The sequence below is a fragment of the Macrotis lagotis genome, chromosome 6 (assembly GCF_037893015.1).
Source record: "Macrotis lagotis isolate mMagLag1 chromosome 6, bilby.v1.9.chrom.fasta, whole genome shotgun sequence".
Lineage (NCBI taxonomy): Eukaryota > Metazoa > Chordata > Mammalia > Peramelemorphia > Peramelidae > Macrotis > Macrotis lagotis.
The window spans coordinates 40,572,663-40,588,458 of NC_133663.1; positions in this window are offsets into that span (position 1 = coordinate 40,572,663).

Below are 15,796 nucleotides of genomic sequence, written 5' to 3' on the forward strand. Positions count from 1 at the left end.
ATTTTAAATTTGAGTCAACCCAATATTCATAACCTAATTTTGTCTGTGTGTGTATGTGTGTGTGAGTATGTGAATGTGTGTGTGTGTGTGTGTGTGTGTGTGAGAGAGAGAGAGAGAGAGAGAGAGAGAGAGAGAGAGACTGTCTTGTACAATCCACTTGAAATTCAATGGTTGAGTCATTTTAAATGCTGAAACTTTTTGGTATTGGATGTGGTCAAAAAAAATATCCAAGCCTTTATTTAAAGGGATCTATACCTCAGGAACTACCAGAACTCAGCTTTCCACTTAGATTTCAAGAGTGAAAGAGGATTGTGTCCATTTAGCTGCTATGAGTAATTTCCCTAAATAGTGACATCCCAGCTCTCCACCACCATGCATTCTAAGCATGCTCTGGTGCTTTACCCAAGATGGAGAATTGTTTCAAGTCTTGCCAAAAATATAGGCTCCTTTTCCCAGTGAAGCAGTTAATTGATTCTCAATACATTCTCTAGTGTATCCTTATGGATCAGCTCCCCAGGACCTTGCAGGGCCCATTCTCAGGTCAATGGTTGCAGTCCTGTCTGCCAGAGCATTTCATCCACCATTTTCCCTGTTTTCTAGTCAATTGATCTCCTCTTTCCTCTGGCTCCTCTTCTCCAGTGATGTGTTTTGACTATCAGAGATCATGGGAAAATCTTAGAGGGCAGAGTAAATTCATTGACTACTACATTATATAAAGATCAGTCTGATTGTTTCTATAGGTCCATATTTGATTAGCTGTCTGGGATCAGAACCTATGATACTATTGGAATTGATAGTAAAATCATGTGAAACTTGAACTTTTCCCTCATGTTCCCTCTGTTTGCCCCAAGTTATGGAGGTTGTTTGGTGTTTATACTATTCAAGGAATTTCTTAATTACTCCTCCGAGTGAGTTGGGATTGATTGTACTGGATAAAGCATGACTCTAATTGCACTGTGTGCTGAATTAGAAACAGCCTTTGATAATCAAGATCAGTGATGGTCAAAGGAGAACAAAAACAATATGGATCATGGGTTGGAGATTTAGAATTTGGAAGGGACCTTAGAGGTCATCTAGTCCAACATCCTTATTTTACAGAATAGAAAACTGAGGCCCAGAGAGGTGATGAGACTTGAGGCAGGTCACACAATTCTTAAGTGGTAGGGCTAGAATGTGACTCTAAATCATTAGATTGCAAGTCCAGTGTCCACCATGCTGCATCTCTATGGTCAAGTGAGAAAAGCACAACAAGCAACATGTTGGGAGACTCAGACTTTGTCCTGCTCTGGTTTAGTGTCCCTGGCAAATCACTTCATTTTCCTTTACCTTTCCTCCTATTCATATGGGGGAGAAGAATTCTTTCCCTCTCTGGTCTGAGGTAGGATGAGATGATAGTTGTCCTGGTACTTTGAAATGACAAGCTTCTGCATTGTTAGCTCATGATGGGTCCCCTTTCCCTTCTCTCATTCGATAGCTTCTTTGACTTGAAAGTTATCAATTAAAAGTAGGTAGATGGAGAGGATGCCTTCACTTTGTCTGACTTCTTAGTCTACTAGGGGTGCAGATCTTTTGTTTGGAGGTAGATGACACAAGTAAATAGAACTCTTAAAGCACTTGAAAGTAAGAGGGGCTCCTGAGGCTGAGGTCTCCTTCCTTCCTTCCTTCCTTCCTTCCTTCCTTCCTTCCTTCCTTCCTTCCTTCCTTCCTTCCTTCCTTCCTCCCTCCTTCCCTTCCTTCCTTCTTTCCTTCCTTCCTTCCTTCCTCCATCCCTCTCTTCTTTCCTTCTCCCCTCCCTTCCTTCCTTCCTTCCTTCCTGCCTACCTTCCTTACTTCTTTCCATCCTCCCTCCCTTCCTCCCTCCCTTCCTCCCTCCCTTCCTTCCTTCCTTCCTTCCTTCCTTCCTTCCTTTCTTCCTTCCTTCCTTCCTTCCTTTCTCCCTTCCTTCCTTCATTTAAAAAATTGCTCCAGAGCTGTGATTTCCTTAGCATGGGAAACTCCTTACATCAGCAGAAATAAGTAATTCCTACTCTTAGAGACTTACTTGGGGCACTCCGAGATTAAGTGACCTGTCTGTGACTACACAATTAGTATGTATCAGAGGCAAGACTTCATCCTAGAGGCAAGACTTGAGAGATGGCATGGGACAGTGGAAAATGCTTTGGTTTAGAAGTCAAAGGACTTGGGTTCAAATCCCTTCTCTGTCACTGACTGTGTGACTTTGGGTTAGGCATTTCCTTACTTGTCAAATGAGGATATTAGACTAGATAACCCCTGATACTTTAATAGCTATCAATACTAATAGCTAGCATTTATATAGTTCCTTAGTGTTTGCTAAGCACTTTACAAATGTCTCATATAATCCTCTTAATAACCCCAGGAGGTTGGTGCTATTATCATAACCATTGTACAGATGAGGAAATTGAGGCAAGCAGGGGTTAGAGTCAGGCTTACCCAGCTAAGTTAGTGAGACCAGATTTGAGCTTAGACCTTTCTATGGTGCCATTCTAGTTGCTAAAAACCTTAGAATTTATCTAATCAAAGCCTTTCCTTTTACAGATGAGGACACTGAGGTCCCAGGTCACACAACTGCTTAATAGTATAACCCAAACCATGACCCAGGTCTTCTTTACTTTTAACCTTAGCCCTTCCCTCTCCCAACTACCAGACCATAGGATCATAGTCACACAACTCAATCCTATCATTGTGCAGATAAGGAAACTGATGCCTCGGTAGGATATGGTATTCACCCAGTGTCACACAAGTAGTTAGTGTCAAGGAGGAAATTTGAACCCAGATTTTCTGAGTCTGCAGCCAGGGCATGGATTGATCTTTCCTCTTTTTTACAATCTTTCAAGAGGTCAGGTTGATTTTGGGGGTGGGGTGGGGAGACAAAAAGAGCCCAAGGAAGCAATGCTTGTGAGTTTTTAAATGAAGAGCCTTCGCTATACCCCCTTTCCTTCTCCCCTATTCCCCTAGATTCAAGAAAAAAATACCTAGAAAAGTACAGGTCTTGCCTCTTGGACATCAGAAGAATATCTTAAACTGCATTGAGATTTCAGATACACTGTACTAAATCATGTCTTTGAGGAATGAAGTGGTTCAGTGTAATCAACACTGGATTTGGAGCCACAAAAGACTGACGTGGTTTGAATCCTGCGTCTGCCACTGAATGTGGGAAAGATGCCAATCAAGTCCACCTCCTCTCTTTGGGAAAGTTGACTCATCTTTTAGAGGAGAGAGAGGAAGGGGTCTAGATGACTGATATCTAAGGTCCCTTCCAGAGTGAAACTGTTAGGATGGGACTCTTCATTTAAAAGTAAACATTTTCAGTGCATGTAGATGTTGAAAAAAAATAGGGTTTTGTACCATACTATTCTGGGATATGAAGCTTCATTTTAAAAGTTGTTGATAATGGGGTACAAAAGCAGAAAAATGTTCCTTTTCTGCTTGATCCAACTATTGGAATGTGAGAGCACAAATACTGCTTTTTATCTGCCTTATGAAATAAAGGGCTGTTTCTACACAGACAGGTTTTGTACCTGTCCACTCCTCTTCTCCCTAGCCAGGCCCCAGGATGTGAAATTCTTGATTAGATCAAATAAAAGTGGTTTCCTTTCTAGCCTTTTTAAAACAATCAAACAAATCCCTCTTGTAATCATCTGAGAAACATGGCAGCTGTCCGAGGATTAGACTTGGAATGGACCATTCAATCTTCCATGTGGATACAAACTGAACCTCAGCTGGAAACTGGAATTTTGTGTGAGAGACACACTTAACACACTGGAACATTCTATGGATGAACAAACACTATTATCACATGGCTATTGGAAATCTATGTAAATACCATTTGCTATCCATCTATGGGGAGAACTAGAGCGACTAAAGAAGGTGCTTCTTTGGAAAACTTCCTCTTTCAAGTCATTATCTTGTCCTGAGGAGGCAGCAGAATGGAGAAATGGGAAGACCACTATGTTGTAGTCTGATGATCTTTATTCAAATCATGGTTCTGCTAACTTTTACTTCAGTGACCCTGAGTGAGTCCCTTCCAAACTATGGACTTCAATTTCTGCAGTACATTATATATATTTTACTTTTGCCTCTAAGCAGTAGAAAGAGCAATGGGTTTGGAGTTTGAAGATCCATGCTCCAATCTTAGACAAATTACTAAATTTCTCCAGGCCTCAGTTTCCTCATCTATAATATGAGGGGGGTTGAACTAAATGGACTCCAAGGTCTCTTCTAGCTCCAAATTTTTAATTTTATTTGACTTATAAAACCCCCAGAAAACTAGGAATCCATTTTGATCTTATGTGATGTATTAATGGTCTCTTTAAAGGAGGGAGGGAAATAGGAAAAAAAATTCAACAAACATCTATTAAACACCTACTGTGTGCTAAACAGAAAGGTAGATTCCTCTTTTAGCCACTTCATAGGACATCCAAGGTGCTTCATTGTAATATGTTTTTTTTTAATGAGATCTATAATGTGAGACTAAGACTGGGTGTAGTAAGGAAGTATGGTTTTTGTTATTGATTGTTTCCAAGTTCTGTGGCTTGGTGTTTGTTCTTTCCCACTAATAGAATGGAAGCTCCTTGTGGGCAGGGCCTGTTTCATTTTTGGCTTTGTGTCCCCAGTGCCTAGCATAGTGCTTGGCAAAGAGTAGGTGTTTAATAAATATTTGTTGAATTGAAGATACCTCAACATCTGCTTATTTCCAGGACCTTCTCAACATCCCACTTATCCCTGAAAAAGAGTCTTCCCTATACCCCCTTTCCTTCTCCCCTATTCCCCTAGATTCAAGAAAAAATACCTAGAAAAGTACAGGTCTTGCCTCTTGGACATCAAAAGAATATCTTAAACTGCATTGAGATTTCAGATACACTGTACTAAATCATGTCTTTGACATGAGATGGATGGATTTTCCATTCAATAAAAGTCACTATAATATCATAGAGACTGTTGCCATGGATGATCCACAGAGTTATAAAGAACTCACATTCTTCAAAGTCACATGTTGTCATGATGTTCATTAGTGTGGGATGCCCTTAAGTTGCACAATCTGGGAAGATGGGAGAAGTTTGACTAGTAGAAATTGAGGGTACATATCATTTTCCTGAGAGTTTCTTGCCCATTTCTATTTCCTCTTTAGAAACAGAAAATATATCATCATTATCATCATCATCATCATCATCATCATAAATAATATTAATCATCACAAAGACAGCATTTGGAACCACCTGGTTCAAGCCCTACCTCTGACACATCCTAGTTTTGAGATTGTGGTCAGATCCCTTATCCTCCAGTGCCTCCAGGCAACTCTCTAAGACATGGATAGTTTTCAGGGCTTCTGTAAAGAAGGATGAGCCCAAAATTTACCTATTTATTTTCCCTAACTTCTAACTAAGTGTAGCATTCCCTTCAATTATGGATTAAAAAAACATTATTCTGAGGAGTCCATAGGCTTTGCCAGACTCTCAGAGGAGTTCATGCCACAAAAAACGGTTAAGAACCTCTGTTGTAAAATCAACAAGTCAAATTAAAAAGCAAGAAGGATTTAAATATAAAGACAGTTCCTACCTTCAGTGAGTTTATAGTCTAATGAGGAAAGATAATAAATTAAAGGGAGCTGAGGGTGAGGGAGATACCCACACTTGGGCAAGGTGGTAATATGCAGAGAGTCCGAAGCACAGCCCTATGAGGATTGTCTTATGACCGACTTGGACCATTTCTCAAATGGAGATTTAGGGAAGAATTCACCAATGGAAAAGGGGGGTTGCAGGGATTGAAGGATGTACTGATGGTGAAATCAGTAGACTAGGTCTATTAGTTGACATCCACAGAGGTAAGTTTTTCATCTGGAAGTTCCCTGTATCAGTAAAATCACAGATACAGCCCCTTTCCCAATAATCATAATTATGCCTTACATGTATATAGCACTTTATAGTTTTCAAAGCCCTGTACAATTAACTGACTTCAATTTCTCAATAATCTTGGGAGGCACTGATAGTCCCATTTTGCAGATGAGGAAACTGAGCATCACCAACTAGACAATGTCAGAGGTGGAATCTGAGCTGACATCTTCCTGATCCCAAATATTGCTCACTCTCAACCATGCCGTATGAGTATAATCCTTCCTAAGGAGAATATTCAGTAGATTATGACCCTGTTAAAATTCTGTCCCAATTCTGGGTCATTTCTGGGACAGCCAGGAGTACATTTAAGTTCATATCTTTTCCCCTCTAGAGATACTGGTTGAACTATCCTTAATTCCTCTTTTTCTTTCTAACTAAAAAGCGATAGAGGCAATGAGATACTTAGTGAGGAGAGCCTTAGGTTTGGAGTTGGGAAGACTTGAGATTAAATATTCATCAGAACATCAGCTGTGTGACCCTGGGTGAATCATCTAACCTCTGTAGATCTCAGAGCACTTCCAATGAACAATGAACGAATTGCAATTAATCAATTAACAAACATTAAGCACTATGCTCCAAAGTGGAAGGAGATAGAATGTATGCTCCTTGAGGACAGGGACTGTTTCATTTTTGTCTTTGTCTTTCTACCACTTAGCACGTTGTCTGTCAGATGAAATGGATCCTGAGATATCAGATGTTTTTAAATTTATCATCTTTAGGTTGGATCCTCTGAGTCAGTTCTTAACTTTTTTGTGAGTCTGGTGAGGATTCCAGACCCTTTCTCATAATAACGCACATTAATGTAATTTAAATATAAAAACACACAGGATTAAGAAGAAAACCAATTATAATTAAATACAGTTATCAAAATAAGATAAGCACAAGTTCAAGGACCCCAGGTTAGGAATCCTTTCTAAGGCACAGACTCAATGAGTGAATCAGTGAGAAAGTCCTTGTAGTGGACACTCCCTACAATTGAACAAAATGACAAATTTGTTGAGTATAAATTTCCAACAAACCAAAAATAATGTCTATTCTATAACCCAATAAGTCAGCTAAGGCTAGGACCTGCACCTATTTTTCATAATTTTAAACATCTTTCACACCACCTGAGTGCATCTGTTCCCAGGGGCTCCTTTGTGGTTTCCATGCCTCAGACAATCTTCTCCCAGATTATTTCAGGGAAATTACCAAGCCCATAATAACTTTTTGGGGTATTTATCTTTCCCTTGTGTTAATAAACGGGAATCTTTTCCTGTTCCAAGTTTAGCTTGCTAGGGGGTTGTTTCTAGAAGGAAGAATTGATTCTGTCCAGTAGCATGCACAATCATTTGCTTATAACTGCCCCATTTTGGAAGAGTGTTTACTGTGATGGAAAGGAATGTGTGATCCCTCATTCAAATGTTTTAATTAAAGGATATTCTTATGTCTTCACAAGCTTTGGCTGTTTTCTTTCTAAATAGTAACTTGCATTTCAGTCATGTAGTTTCAATTAGGTTGAATGGTGGATAGAGTGTTGGACCTTGAGTCAGGAAGATCTGAGTTCAAATTTGACCTCAGACACTCACCAGCTGTGTGATTCTGGGTAAATCACTTGACCTGGGGTAAGTTGCTTGGCTGCTTCAGTTTCCTCAATTGTAAAATGACAATACAATAAAATCTGCTTCCCAGGGTTATTGTGAGCATCAATTGAGATATTTAAAAATCATTTTTCATTTTAAAGTACTATGTAAATACGCCTTTCTCCTCCTACTCTCCTTCCTCTCGCTCTTCTCCCTCTTTCTTTTCCTCTTCTCTTCTTCCTCCTTTTCCTCTCTCTTCCTCTCCTTCTCCTCCTCCTTTTTTCCCCTCACCTTCAAAATGAGAAAGATAAATGAAATGACCTTCTGTGTTCTGTTCAGCTCCAAATCTTTGATCCTATGTCACTATGATTAAGACAAAAGATGACAAGGAAAGTTAAAAAAAGGAAAACAATCCTTTCTCTCAAGGAACTTGTTTTCAACTAGGGAAGTGATTTCTAAGGGCCGCTTTGGAAGCAATGATCCTGAGGATGGTGATTTCTCTTCAGAGGATCGAGTGTTGACTTTAGTCCCAGTAACTGTTCCTTGCTTCTACTCTTAACAAATACTCTGTGACCATGATGGCTATAGATCCAGAGCCCCTGAGGACTTTGCCAGTGATGTTGAGTTTCAAAACAGAGGGGGAGAGATCATTCTCAATCTGCCTTTGTTTCTATGGTGGTGTCAGTCTCCATGAAGATAGAGGAAGAACCAACAATTACTGTTACAAGAAGTGAAGGGTCTCCAGGGGACAGTAATTTCTAAAATAATTCTTTTTTTGTTTAAGTTTTTTTGCAAGGCAAATTGGGTTAAGTGGCTCATCCAAGATCACACAGCTAGGCAATTATTAAGTGTCTGAGGCTGGATTTGAACTCAGGTACTCCTGACTCCAGGGCTGGTGCCCTATCCACTGTGCTACCTAGCCACCCCTTAAAATAATTCTTTAGAAATCTGTCAGCATTTTCATTGTGAGGCAGACTCTTCAGGTCATAGGAATGCTGCTATTGAAAATCTGCTATTAAAAGTCCAGCAGTCACCCCCCATTAAAATATTTCATTAGAAATAATATTAATATTTGCATTTAAGTTGATAATTTTCAGGGTATAAATTCTCATCATACTTTTGTTTTTCTCTCTGTCTCCATTAGGATTCTTTGCCAAATAATCAATCAACAATCAACCACTATTTATTAAACTCCTAGCATGCCTCAGACATTATGTTTTATCCAATCATTCTTTTCCATTTTCCTCATATAATCATGGATTTAAAAATTAATTTAATTTTCCAAGTACCACTTTATTTATTTGTTTATTTTTTTCTTCATCCTCCCACTGGAAAAAAGAAAGCAAAATATTTGCCATAAATTTCAGAATCAAGGAAAATAAATTCTCAAACTGTCCATGTCCCAAAATAAATCTCATTCTGCATTTTGAGTTCATCACCTACTTCTTTATCTGAAAAAAAGAGAATGTGCTTCATCAGTCCTCTTGTCAGTCATTGGAATGATTAGTTTTTTCTTCTTTCAGAGTTGTCTCTACAATGTTGCCATTTTACAAATTGTTTGCCTTCACTTTATTTTGCATCAGTTCATAATTTTCCCAGATTTCTCTAAAATCATTCTTTTTTAGTAACCACTTCATTCATATACCGAAATTTATTCAGCCATTTTCCTTTGAATGGGCACCTACTTAGTTTTCAGTTCTTTGCCATCATGAAAAGAGCTGCCATATATATATATATATATATATATATATATATGTATATATATATATATATATATATATATCTCCAGGTTCTAGTCTTATATAAAATGTATCTATGTATACAAATACACATATATAAAGGCATATAATCTTTTCCTTTGATCGCTTTGGGCATCCTGGATCAAAGAGTTTGTGTTGGCTTAGTAATTTAGGTCTATAGATTTAGAGTTGGAAGGGACCTTCAAGGTCATCTAGCCTCACTCCATTTTACAGATAAAGAAACTAACACCTGAGGGAAAAAAGTGATTAGTTCAAGTGCACACAGGTAGAAGGTGATGGGCAGAATCATTTCAGGTAATCCATTCTTCTAGTACTGCTTTTAACATTTTGCATTATTTCATGAAACTCTGTAGCCTTTTCTATATTTTCTTACTTACCCATTTTAATTACTTCATAGATTCCATTGCATTAAGTATACCCCAATTTATTTAACAATTCTTCTCCTTTTAGATATTTAGGTTGCTTCCAGGTTATTATTATTATTATTATTATTATTTTAGTTTCACAATTACATATAAAGCTGCTTTGAGGATCAATATATAGATGGCTCTTCTTTTGGATAATGTATCTGGGGTATATTCTTTGAATTGAAATTATTCCATCAAGGAAGATGACCATTTCTGTATCCTATCTTAGGAAGAATCAGGATTCAAGAGCCACCTAAAAAGACACAGAAATAGCTTCAACATTTCTCTGAATGCTTAGGAAAGAAATGGGAAAGTGATGTACGGTTTCTGATCTAGCAAACTTTTCATTTGTTTACTTTTTAGGAAACTGTTAGCCAACCAGATGTTCCTCATGTTCAGTCATTACTTTCTATAATGTTTCTAAATTAAGCAGATCAAGACTCCAACCATGCGTACGTACTCTCTGGATTGATAATTTCTGTTTCATTTGTTGCTCTTCTGCTTGTTCAGTATTTCATGGGAAACTAATAAGTGAAACTATGAGCCTATCTTTCCCTTCCTCATGCAACTATGTTTTAATGAGAACTTTTGTTTGCCACAATCCCATATTGTTATTATTAAGTAAGAAATGTCTCATTGATATGCACACATCTGCATGCATATATATGCTTGTGTCTATATCCAAACATATATACAATGCATGCGTGTACACATAGACCTGTGCAGATATACACATATACATATATGTATGCATATATGTAAATATATTTGCCACTTATTTCAAATGATTGTTCTTTCCCACTGACTTCATTCCAGATGAGCAGATTCATGCAGGAAAAAATTATGTTTCTACAGAGCTTTAATGTTTGCAAAAGCCTATATGCATTATCTCATTTAAACCTTTTGATAACCCTATGAGGTAGGGACCGAAGGGGCTTATCACCATTTTACAAGTGAGGAAAACTGAGGATCACAGATGTTCAGTAATTTGCCAATTGTTATATAATTAAGAATCATCATGGGGAGGCTAGGTGGTGCAGCGGATAGAGCACTGGCCTTGGAGTCAGGAGTACCTGAGTTCAAATCTGGTCTCAGACACTTAATAATTACCTACCTGTGTGGCCTTGGGCAAGCCGCTTAACTCCATTGCCTTGCAAAAACTAAAAAAAAAAAAAAGAATCATAGAATCATCAGAGGTCATCAGGGATTTTCCTAGTGGATTTCATGCTATTTTCTAACCCTATTAGATTCATATTGGATCTCTTTCACCTCTTCTTAAACCTGATCAATGCCTTATCTCCTCCATTTCCTGACAACTCCCAGCTCCCCTTTCCCTGAACAGTAGAGGATCTAGTATTTCACATTTCTTCTGCTGCTTATGGCAGGGAGAGCCAGAGGAAAGGATAGATTGAGAACATTGGCAATAAACAGGATGGAAAGAAGAGGTACAATTGGGTCACAATGTGCTCCACCCTCCATCATGTATCTTGTCATATTAACTAATCCTTAAAACCCAACTTTTAGGGCTACTCTCATAGTGAGAAACATAAATAATTGATGTATCCAAAGAGAGAGACTCTAACAGATAGGCTTCTTCCCTTCCCTACATGATGAAGTCATGAGAAGTCATGGAGAAGTCTTAGAGGGTGAGCAGACATGAGTGTGTTTTAATCTATTTGAGGCAATACCCTCAGATCCTTTGGGATAAAACATTGGCCACTTTCCTGCTCAATGACCAACTGCCTGCTTCTTTCATTGAAGTTCTCTCTTCAAACCACTTTTTTAAGGGTTTTTTTTGCAAGGCAAATGGGGTTAAGCGGCTTGCCCAAGGCCACACAGCTAGGTAATTATTAAGTGTCTGAGACCAGATTTGAACCCAGGTACTCCTGACTCCAAGGCCAGTACTCTATCCACTGTGCCACCTAGCCACCCCTCAAATCACTTTCAATGTTCCCCCTGCTACTCTCCTTCAATTTTCTTTTCCAATCAAATTGATCTGCTTGCCATTTCCAGAACATGCCTATTGCTTCTTAGTTTTATTTCCCATTTCAAGTGCCATTTCCTTCATGAAGCCTTCCTTGATCATTTCCCCTAAAAGTGAGCTTCTCTTACTCCTGGGGTCCCTCCACCCACATATCCATACACCCATGCCTATGGTATGGCTGCTTTTTTGGGTGTGAATGTCATCTCTTTCCTCTACCCTTTTCTACAAGGTTTTAAACTTTTTAAGAGTATAGTTTCTGTTTGTTCCAAGTACAATGCTATCTCTTCATATATAGTAGATGCTCAATAAATATCTATGGATTGATCTTGTTCAGTGGTTCTTCCTTCTGTGTGTAGGGGACCCGTTTTAGCTGGCTGGCTCACCCCTTCCTTGGCAGGAGAAGTGTCAACACACAATCCACAAGCCAGTAGTTTCCTGCAATGATTACCACTGGACAACAGCAGCCTGACTTGCAGCCTCATAGGGTCATAGAGTAATTGCCGTCAAGGGACTCCTATTCTTTTGGATACAAAATGGGTATCTAATGAGTGCTTGTTGGATTGTTGGAGTGGATGTTGGCTGCCATATTGAACCTTAGAACAAGTTGATTACTTGCTTCAAGCCAAGGTAAAATAGGAGCTCCCTGATGATAAGCTTTCAGTTTTTGGTGGGTCTTTGTAACCCTAGCACATAGCACAGTATCTTGCTCATGGTATGTGCTTAAATAATGTCTGGTGACTTGAAGAACAATCCCTTATAATGTAGGCTTCAGTCTAAATTTCTGAAGTTTATTGCATCAAGATAAATTTTTGGAGTTTTGAAATAGCCTTCCTGTTATGAATCTCATACCCACTCTAGAGCTCTGGGCTTGGGATCAAGATCTGGGTTCAAATCCTGCCTCAGATGCTTACTAAATGTGTGACCTTGGACAAGTAACCTAAACAATCTCTGTGTCCTTATCTTACAGATGGAGTTGATGGCCTCTAAGTACTTCAAAGGTATTATCTTTCAGAGGCAATCAGGGTTATGTGACTTGCTCAGCATCACACAGCAAGTATGTGTCTGAGGCTGAATTTGACTCCAGGGCTGGCACTCTTCACTGCACCACTCTTTCAAATTCTTTTCTTTTTCTTTTTTTTTGCTAGGCAATGGGGTTAAGTGGCTTGCCCAAGGCCACACAGCTAGGTAATTATTAAGTGTCTGAGGCCAGATTTGAACTCAGGGACTCCTGACTCCAAGGCCAGTGCTCTACCCACTGTGCTACCTAGCCACCCCTCAAATTATTTTCAAATGAACACTGGCTCTTCCCCATGCTTGTCTGTCTTAGTTTTTCTCCTCTGATTGCCATCTATTTGATATATTTAATAATCTAGCATGAAGAAGTCATAGAATTGGGACTGGGAAAAAACCTCAAAGGCAATGAAGTTCATCTTCTTCCTTTCACTGAAGAAGGAACTGAGATTCAAAAACTTCATGAAAGGAGTCATGGATAATCATGGAGCTAATAAGTAGCAGAAGCAGAATTTGATCCCAGACCCAAAGACTAGAAATCCCACCCATTTTCATCTGTACTATTCTAGAAGTTCCTGTTTGGTATGAAACAGTTTTGCTTTTCCATCTCTTTCATGAGATACTCAAACACCACTTGAAGCCACAGATAAAGTTTATTTGAAAACATACTTAAAAATCACACAGATTTATAAATACCATTTAATAATGTTGAAAAAAAGAAGAGGAAGGCATGCCTCTGATAATAGTACAAAAATACTACATTAGCATTAGTGCTTTGCAAATGAAGAAATGAAACACATAGATAGAGAAACAGGTCATTTTTTTTTGTGAGTAATTGCATCTTAAAGAGCGATATTCAGTTGCCACAGATCTGGGCTCATCTATAAGATTAATATTGCATGAAATATACAGCTGAAGGATCACCCAGGATGAAGAGGGGGTTGCCTTTAACCCTCCATATTCCTTAAGTTAATTTAGGGATCCCTTAATTGGGGTCCATTTTAATGTTAGAAACTGAATGTAAACATTTAGATGTCACTTTTTCTTTGCTATATATGTGTGGGTATAAAACCAGAGCCCAAAGCTGGTACGAGAAGTGTCTTCTCACATTCTTGAGCATGAGGGAGAAGCAGCAGAGGCAGCAGCATGTCTTTCAAAACTATATATTTGTTGATTAGTCTAGAGAGGCAATATTGATAGATATACAAAATATATTAGAAACATCTTGTTCTTTCTAAATGTATAATAAATGCTTGTTATAGATAGTAAAAAGGTGCCTAAATTGGACAATTTTCTACCCCCCCAACCAAAGTAAACAAATTCTGGTGATGGAGAATGAAGAGATTTGAGGTCCTGTGGAAAAGGGAGAAGAGTGGAAGGAAATCAATGACCCTTTGGATTCTTTGTGTTTTCTGGCCATTCTTAGTAAATCCTGTTCCTGTTCTCCAGTATTCCCATATGATAAAGAAACATGAGGTTATCCATTCAATGAAAATGTGGGATCTCAATAATATGTGCTTCTTGGCTCCAATTCCCAAAATGACAAGTTGAGTATGTACATCCCCTATCTTTTCTCTTCATTATACCTTCTTTCCTCTGAAGAAAATCAAAGGGAATAAAGAAAAATATTTTTTATATTTGTGATGTAATTTTGGGTACAAATTTCTATAGCTGTTTATTGAAATTTCCATTTTTTTTTTCCCAAGACTTGAACTAAAAGCCAAATTGACTGTTTGGTGTCTTGGAGAAGCTCTCTAGGAACTAGTCCTTAGCTAGAGGTATTCTTTTTTTTTTTCAGAACAATAATTCAATTCAACAAACATTTGTTAAGTACTGTGCCACTATGCTAGGTACTGAGGATATAAAAACAAAAAGAAAATGAAAAGCGGATCCTGCCCTCAAGGAGATTATGTTCTATTATGACATAGAACCCTTCTTTCTGATGTTTCATACATTACATCAAGAAGATATCAAAACCTTTGTTTGAGTTGAAGAACCAAAAGATAATTGGTTATGTAGCTCCTGTTTTTTCTTAATTTTGTATCTTACCTTTCAATTAAATAGATTCAGTCCCACCATACAAGATTTTAAAAAAATTTAAATATTTTAATTCTTAATTGGGAGGGGATAAGATATTGGGTGATGGGATTCTTACAGGTGATGATCATATTGAAACCATTGAGTTCTTGTGTTTTGGACATTACTATTACTGTTTAATAGTTGGAAAATAGCTTGTTCCTTATATAAAATAGGTAGGAGTTAACATGATAAGCAGTGTGTTCTTGGAGAAGGCCCAATTTTCCTGGCCTCTCCTAGAATTCACTGTTTTTAGACATTCTGACAAAAGACCAGTCACCAGGGGCTCATAGACACAGTTAATAAAAGCTAACATTTCTAGAATTGTATAAAGGTTTGCAGAGCATTCAGCATCCATAATTTTTCTTATGTGAGTACTAGTCCAAGAAGCCAGCCTCTATAGCAACCAGAGCCAGGGAAAAGGAGATTGTGGAAACAACCCCTACAATCCATGTGGAAGATGTCATAGAAATGGAAAGGACTCATTATCTTGTGATGATTTTTATCTGTGGCCCCCAAATCCCAACCTCTCCACCTGGTTAGAAATCACATTATTCAAGACAATCCTGAGAATGTCACTCTAATAGTACATCACCTCTGAGAAGTGGAAATGGACTCATAAATGCCAAGCCTGGAACATTCTGGACTGTGGTCACCTGCAAGCTTGGATATCTGGCAGCATTCAAAGTCATCAGAACTTCTTGTTTGATGTCTGACATTTCTAGAGGCCATCATTGGAGGTCTGTAGATGTCTAATCCCCCTGTGTTCTTGAGGGTCTGACTGGTCTGGGATGTGACACTGTAGGAAATCAGATAGTGACTGTGACCTAGGAAGGCCAGTATGGATGAGCCATTGTGAGACCATCCCAAGGGTATTCTTACTTGGAAAGCAAATGTGGAAGAGGTGACACAGTGTTTGTGCCAATGTCTCCTAATGACCTGGTTTAGGAATGAGGAAAAAAAAATGAACTAACCTAGAAGTTGACGTCATGCACTTTGTAAATTGACATTCAGTTCAGTTAAGTTAGCTTGCATGCTTTGGTTAATATGCGAGTAGGTTGGTGTGCAAATACTAATGCATGCA